The sequence below is a fragment of the Salmo trutta genome, chromosome 24, assembly GCF_901001165.1.
Source record: "Salmo trutta chromosome 24, fSalTru1.1, whole genome shotgun sequence".
Classification (NCBI taxonomy): domain Eukaryota; kingdom Metazoa; phylum Chordata; class Actinopteri; order Salmoniformes; family Salmonidae; genus Salmo; species Salmo trutta.
The window spans coordinates 22,995,102-23,003,740 of record NC_042980.1 but is presented as its reverse complement, the minus strand read 5'-3'; positions in this window follow the sequence as shown (position 1 = coordinate 23,003,740).

The following is an 8,639-nucleotide window of genomic DNA, read 5'->3' as shown; positions in this document are numbered from 1 at the left end:
GAAATACAGTGTAGACATTGTTAATGTTTTAAATTACTATTGTAGCTGGAAACGTCAGATTTTTTTTATGGAATATCTACATAGGCGTACACAGCAACCATCACTACTGTGTTCCAATGGCACGTTGTGTTAGCTAATCCAAGTGTATCATTTTAAAAGGCTAATTGATCATTAGATAACCATTTTGCAATTATGTTAGCACCGCTGAAAACTGTTGTTCTCATTAAAGCAGCAATAAAACTGGCCTTCTTTAGACTGATTGTGGAAGGCTACCCAAAACGTTTTACCCAAGTTAAACAATTTAAAAGCAATGCTACCAAATACTAATTGAGTGCCAATCATCCTCACTTTCTGCTCTTGCTTGTGCCGCACTGTCCTTGTGTCCTTCAAAGTATACGGGAAACCCCATTGTGCGCTCTACTTTGAAGATCTGGAGACAATTTCGGCAACATTTTAGACTTTCTGCCCCTTTTCCTCTAAGCCCTATCTGTAACAACCACCTATTTTTACCCTCAACTCCACCAGGCTTTTGTTTTGTGGCGTGAGAGAGGTTTGGTTTGTTTCAAAGATGTATTTTTAGATGGGAAGTTTATCAGTTTTAATGATCTCGTAGCTAAATCTAATCTTGCTCATTCTAATCTTTTCCGCTATTTTCAAGCCCGTAACTTTGTTCGCTCTCATTTTCCCACCTTTCCTCAACTACCTCCCAAGACGTTGCTAAAGGAGATTTTGTCCCTCCCGTGGAGTCGGCAAGGTCTGATTTCTAGATTATATGACATTATGCTGTCCTCTGAGCCCTCTCTTCAAACCTCCCACTGCATCATCCTTGTTGAAAGATCTGTTTTTTCTACACTTAGAAAAAATTCAATAGGATGTACTGCTAACTTTTTCTTGAGATGGCAGCCTTTAATTTCCTTTTTTGAACAGTTGCCTTCTATTAATCAGGAGTAAGAATTTTGGCCAATGGTATACGGGAGGGTGTGGGAAGGGAGGGATAATATGCTGTGATATTTTTTATTTTTGTGTATGTGTACATGTATGTGTGCATATTTATATATTATTTCCAATCGTAAATGTATTTTATTTTTGTATGCATGCTGCTTTTGTTGTTAATGGGAGGGAGGTGGTTCAATATGTATATGGGGTAAAAGGATGTATCTGTTCAATTTTGTATTTTGTGTTTCTTTATATGTCCAAAAAAAATCATATATATATATATATATATATATATATATATATATATATATATATATGGCTAACTACCAATTGGGGAGAAAAAGGGGTATTTAAAAAAAAAAAAATGTGTTGTAAAATAATATGGTGTGTTAAAGTAATCAGTTGTCTCCTAGGGTGTCCCTTATTTTAGATGAGGTAGGGTGAGGTGCCCCATTATCAACAATTGCCATAAAAAGGTGTGCAGTTCAAGCATGCGAGAACTATAATATATTGATGCAATAACTCTGTTACAATAAAATACAAATAGCTTATTAATGTATAACACTAAACAGACATTTTGTCATACATTGATCAAAATATGTTACTGATGCTTTTGTTATTTGTTAATGTACAACGTACTTTCACCACAACTTTTGTGTTGTGCTACAAAAGTGAATGTAGTACTTCACAGGAAAAGCGCTCAAGAGAGAGAGAGAGAGATGCCAAATCATGTTCTCAAGTCTGACATTGAGGCTGGCCAGGCTGGTAACTGACAGCCACCAGCAGGATCTACTTGAACTGGCCCCAGGATCCAAACCAGCTACAGGCATGCTGGGTAAGCTGGAGACCAAGTTAGGGAGAGATTGGTGTAAGGATAGCCTAAATACAGAGGAACACCCTTGGCTCAGGCCATCATCATGGACCTTCTTTCTGTCCAGACTCACTTCAGGCCAACAACTTAGGATGCCTTGCTATGGCTATAAGAAAAACTTTTTGGAGGTGTTTTGTCCCAGGTGCTGCTTGTTGTTACTTGGCTACCTGCCAAACTTACTTTTAATAACCGTTTAATCAAAATCTGCATTTAACACAATTACCAACGTCTTAGTTTTTTCCTCGCTCAATCTTTTTCACCCCAGACACTTTATCTGGACATGGTTCTACAGAACCACCAGCTGAAAAAGCTAAGTAGTAACATTAACACTATGCCATCTAATTGCATTCGCAGTACTCATAATTTCCAGGAGAACTATCGCCTTATGGTGAGGATAGCCATGTTGCAAGCCCAGCTTCAGATGCAATCGTTAGGCATGGGCAAATTAAGTGTAGGAAAGGATGAAACAGCATTTGTGCCACCAGTAAGTACAGATAGTAGTAAAAATGTCCCTGCGCATTCGGGCAATTTTCTCAAGGCTTCTGGAAAGAAACGCTGTTGGCATGCTCAACCAGTGTCGCTCATTCAGCCTACAGAAACTTTCAACCGGTTCTCCCCATTAAGCTACGATTTGGATTCTGAGGCCGAGCCTTCTCAGGTCTCTCTTCCATCCGTTACGGGGTCTGAGCCGCCGAAGCCTCCCACCATAAGCTCAGACAAATTGAAAACCCTCGTCATTGGTGACTCCATTACACGGAGCCATCATCAACTCAGAGGATTTTGCCCAACATGTCTCTGGACCTACTCATTGCCACAGTCATACCCTGGATCTAGTTTTGTCCCATGGAATAAATATTGTGGATCTAATTGTTTTTTTCTCATAATCCTGGACTATCGGACCACCATCTTGTCATGTTTGCAATTGCAATTTCTCAGACCCCAACCAAGGATCATCAAAAGCCATGCTATAAATTCTCGGACAACCCAAAGATTTCTAGATGCCCTTCCAAACTCCCTCCACCTACCCAAGGACGTCAGAGTACAAAAATTGGTTAACCACCTAACTGAGGAACTAAATTTAAACTTGCTTAATACCGTAGATGCAGTCGCACCCCTAAAAACAAAAAACATTTGTCACAAGAAATTTGCTCCCTGGTATACAGAAAATACCCGAGCCCTGAAGCAAGCTTCCAGAAAATTGGAACGGAAATGGCGATACACCCAACTGGAAGTCTTCCGACTAGCTTGGAAAGGCAGTACCGTGAATATCGAAGAGCCCTCACTGCTGCTCGATCATCCTATTTTTCCAACCTAATTGAGGAGAATAAGAACAATCCAAAATGTATTTTTGATACTGTCACAATGCTAACTAAAAAGCAACATTCCTCAAGAGAGGATGGCTTTCACTTCAGCAGTGATGAATTCGTTAACTTCTTCGATGAAAAGATCATGATCATTACGGACTCCTCTTTGAATCTGCGTATTTCTCCAAAGCTCAGTTGTCCTGAGTCTTCACAGAACTGCCAGGACCTAGGATCAATGGAGACACAAGTTTTTTAATCCTGCATCTCTTGATACATTCATGAAAATAGCCATGGCCTCTAAACCTTCAAGCTGCATACTGGACACTATTCCAACTAAACTACTGAAAAGGCTACTTCCTGTGCTTGGCCCTCCTATGTTGAACATAATAAATGGCTCCCTATCCACCGGATGTGTACCAAACTCACTAAAAGTGGCAGTAATAAAGCCTCTCTTGAAAAAGCTTAACCTTGACCTGGAAAATGTAGAAAAAAAATTAAATCGGCCTATATCAAATCTCCCATTCCTTTCAAAATTTGGAGAAAAAGCTGTTGCGCAGCAACTCACTGCCTTCCTGAATACAAATAATGTATACAATTAATCTTTGTACAGTTGTCTCAAATAAAACTGTGGACCCTGATCTCTCTTTTGACAAACATATCAAGAATATTTCAAGGACAGCTTTTTTCCATCTTCGTAACATTGCAAAAATCAAACTTTTTGTCCAAAAATGATGCAGAAAAGCTAATCCATGCTAATCCACTTCCATATTAGACTACTGCAATGCTCTATTCTCGGCTACCCAGATAAAGCACTAAATAAACTTCAGTTAGTGCTTAACGGCTGCTGTAGATCTAGAACCAAAAAATTTGATCATATTACTCCAGTGCTAGCTTCCAGTTAAGGCTAGGGCTGATATCAAGGTTTAACTGCTAACCTACAAAGCATTACATGGGCTTGCTCCTACCTATCCGATTTGGTCCTGCAGTACATACCTACACGTACGCTACGGTCACAAGACGCAGGCCTCCTTATTGTCCCTAGAATTTCTAAGCAAACAGCTGGAGGCACATTTTTATGGAATGGTCTGCCTATCCATGTGCGAGACGCAGACTCGGTCTCAACCTTTACGTCTTTACTGAAGACTCATCTCTTCAGTAGGTCCTATGATTGCGTGTAGTCTGGCCCAGGGGTGTGAAGGTGAACGGCAAGGCACTGGAGCGATGAACTGCCCTTGCTGTCTCTGCCTGGTCAGCTCCCCTCTCTCCACTGGGATTCTCTGCCTCTGACCCTATTTCGGGGGCTGAGTCACTGTCTTACTAGTACTCTTCCATGCCATCCCTAGGAGGGGTGCGTCACTTGAGTGGGTTGAGTCAGACATTATCTTACTGTCTAGTTTTGCACCCCCTCGGGCTCGTGCGGTGACATACTGTATCTTTCTCTCTATTGGTATGATTCTGGTAGTTCGAAAGAAAAAGAAGGTCGCCACACATCCTATTGCTCCGATCCAATTGATTTATTCATGAATTAACCAACGTTTTGACAGATAGTTGCCTTCATCTGAGTTTTGGTTGATGCTGGTAGTATCATCTACTTCACAGTATTATGACCAGTGTTATGTATTCAAGGGCCCTTCTGCTATGTTGCCCCAGAGCTTAGAGGCCCCAAATATCTATCAGTCAATTAGTAATCAAGTGCATGGAAACAGCCATGGCCATAACAGCCAGGCCTGAGCGAGAGTTGATCCTGTTGTAGTTCGCATCTGCATCCATAGGCTTACATTCCTGGGTTCCCTACCAGCCTATGATAAGTGAGTTTCCATGCAATTGTCTTTTTACACAGGGCCATTAGATAGATTTGTGGCCCCAGCCTGAGGCCCCACTAACCTAAGCTAACCCAGGGCACAGGAGGACAAACAACCAACCCAGAGCCTCTGGAGTAGATAACATGGCGACCTCAAACCCTAGCACGCACTCCTCACTGTTCCCCACCCGTATCACTACTCACTGATATAAACACACTACCCATGACCGCAACCCCTAGTACTTCTCCATGGCACAATCCCAAATGTCCTTGATACCTTGTATCCTCTTTTCTCCCCTCCTCCTCAAAACGTATTGGAAGAGAAGGTCCAAGGAGAGGGACCTGTAAAAGCCCGATCTGAGTTTATAAAGCAAATCTTCATATGAATATCCTTCATCTGAACTCTGTACATGTCTTTAGCTGTGTTTGTTTTTAGAAATGGTCTCATAAATAAAAAACAATACAACTCTACTGCCAGACATTCTCACTACATCAGAGACCAGCATGTGGATCCCAGTAGGTCCTCGTCCATAGATGTGGCTGATCTGCTGGGGAGTTACATTTTAAAGGAGAGCCATCTTCTCTGAGAGGTCCCCCAGTGGCAGGTCGTCAAGATAGAGAGCATGGTATATTGTGGACATGGGTGGAAGAGATCCTCATCAGTTCAAACAGATTTCCCAAACATATTTTTTCCAGCCTAGTCCTGGACTAAGAGGTATGTTCAATGGAGAGTTTGTGGGATGTATAAGGGATGTAACCTACCTAATTGTTGACCATTTGAAAAAGGATTTTATTGAAATGGATAACACGATTGAAGAGAAACGCACAGCTCTGCAAGGAGCTGTTAATGATGATGGCATATTCAATGAACTGATGAAAACTAACCAAGAGCTCCAGGACAAGTTGTCTACAGAAATAAAGGAACTTAAAATCAAGAAATTCAACCAAGACAAAAAAGACAAGGCCGATGACAAAGTCTACTTCTGGAGAGACCCTGACAAAAGAGGTCCTGCTCCTGCTCTCCATGACAGACGCAGGAGGGTTACCGCTTACTTCTATCCACCCTCGTCTGACCAACGCTCTACAACCAGGTGGCCGCAGGCACGCGCATCGACGAGATGCCGTACCCGACGGGGTAAGAAGAAACGACTACCAGAGGCAGAGGAGACCGTTCACACGGTGCCAGAACCCACAGGACTGAGTGTCTTTAATTTATCAAGCAAGATATTGAGCCCTGCCCATGTCACCTTGCTTAATAAAGGGTTATATTTTGTGCCTACAACTCAGTGCAACGATTTTGATGTTAAGGTAGACATGTTTACATTTTTTTAGAAACATCCGTTTAAGGGAATACTTTAGCTCCCCTAATCGTGATCTTTCTACTGAACAAGTAGGTTGCTCACCTGCACATACTCCGACTCCTTTTAAAAGCAAGAGTTATTTTGTACCTCCAGCCAATCGCAATCACTCTATTGAGACATATTGCAGACTTGTTGAAAAATATGTTGTTCATCTCCTTAAGAACAAACAGGAGTATATATATTTCCATAATTTACCTAAGGATGAAAAACAAACTTTGCTTGATTTACAATTCGATACGTCAGTCCTTACCCGCCCTGCTGATAAGGGTGGGTCAGTTGTACTCATGGATAGGACAGTTTATGTAAATGAGTGTCATAGACAACTGTTTGACAACACCTTTTACAAGAAACTCAGAAGTGGCCCCACTGCCCAATTTCAGAAGGCGATCTTTACTGTCCTAGATGGGTTTTTTAAGTTCTGGTCAGATAACCAAAAAATAACAACTTTTTGGCTTTTCAACACCCTAAAATTGCCACTTTCTATACTTTGCCGAAATTACACAAGAATGTTACAAACCCTCCAGGGTGCCCTATTGTAGCGGGCATTGATGCAGTAACGGCCCCTCTATCTACTTTTGTTGACTTTTTTATTAGACCACTCACAGAACAGCTCCCCTCCTTTGTAAAGGACAGCAGCAGTATGATCTCAGAACAGCTCCCCTCCTTTGTAAAGGACACCAGCAGTATGATCTCAGAACAGCTCCCCTCCTTTGTAAAGGACACCAGCAGTATGATCTCAGAACAGCTCCCCTCCTTTGTAAAGGACAGCAGCAGTATGATCTCAGAACAGCTCCCCTCCTTTGTAAAGGACAGCAGCAGTATGATCTCTGTCATTGAATCTCTTGATCCTCTCCCTGATAATACTTTGTTAGTTACTTCTGATGTTGAGTCGTTATACACAAATATTCCACACGAGGGCGGTATTGAAACTATGGAACATTTTCTTCTGCAATGTGACCCTAATGAACTACCTTCCAGTGCATGCATTATAACATTGGCTGAAATAGTACTCACACACAACTACTTCATGTTTCTAAATTATTTCTTTATTCAGACGAAGGGTACTGCTATGGGATCCTCCATGGCTCCTAACTATGCTAATTTGTATGTGGGTTACATGGAGAAACAGTCTATTTTCAATCCTCAAAAATATTTTCTTGCCTATCATTATTTGGAAACGGTATATTGATGATATTTTTGTTCTATGGAGGGGTGATGCAGAACAGCTCCAGATGTCCCATGCTTTTTTTAACTCCTGTTCTGAGCATCTGAGATTTACTATGCAATCTGATACACGTCAAATCAGTTTTCTTGATCTTCTGATCTTGTGTGGAGATAATGTTCTATATACTGATCGTTTGTTGAGGGCTGATAGTTGTCACCCACTTCCCTTGAAAAATAGTTTGCCCTACAGCCAATTCTGTCGAATCAAAATAACAATCAGAAATATGGCTGAGACGCAAAGAAAATTCAAGGAGAGGGGGTACAAAAATGGTCACATTAATACTGCCATTAAGACATTTCTAAATAAAACAAGACATTACCTTTTTCAAGGTCAGTCTCGCAAAAATAAGCATTGTTGCCTTTAACTACCCGCTATTCAAAGTGCTCTGAACAAATTAAGGGAATCGTTCAAACATTGGCACATTCTAAGATCCGATGATAGTATCGGTAATGTGTTCTCGAACCTTCCCTTGGTCGTATTCTCGCGGGGCAGAAATCTCAGAGATCAATTGGTAAATTCTAATTTACCACCTCAAGAGGGTGCACAACGTATATTTGCGCCCCTACTGGATGGAAACTACAAGTGTAATGGCTGTGCTCAATTGTTAGGGTTGAACTGGCTATTTGTATGCATAACCTTTATAATACCGGGGAAGCTATGCTACCATATTAAGTATATAAACTATGGGTAAATTAACTGTTGAAGACAAGAACTACAACCGGCAACAGGAAGTGCGTCACGACGCTGGGATCAGCCTACACGCCGACGACAGGAGGAGCAAGTTTAAACCACGCTCCTCCTCCCTCGGACAGGCCAGCATTGAGCGGGAACTATCTCTCAGTATAAAAGAGAGAACAATAGGATGTGTCGCTCTCTTCTCTGTTTTTCCCTCTTCTCTGTTTTGCCCTGCGAGATAAAACAGCGAGACCGTATATATACGAACCACACATATACCACGCACGTGTTTGCATTAATTAAAGTACAGCTAAATCAGAAGTTACTATGTGCTGTCTATTTTGTTCTGTTACCAGAAATGAACTGTCGCAACATTAACACAATGCAATGGCACTTATAAGTGTAGATCCTTCAAACACCCCCAAACAGGGAAACAGATCCCAATCAAAGGTGTTATCACGTGCTC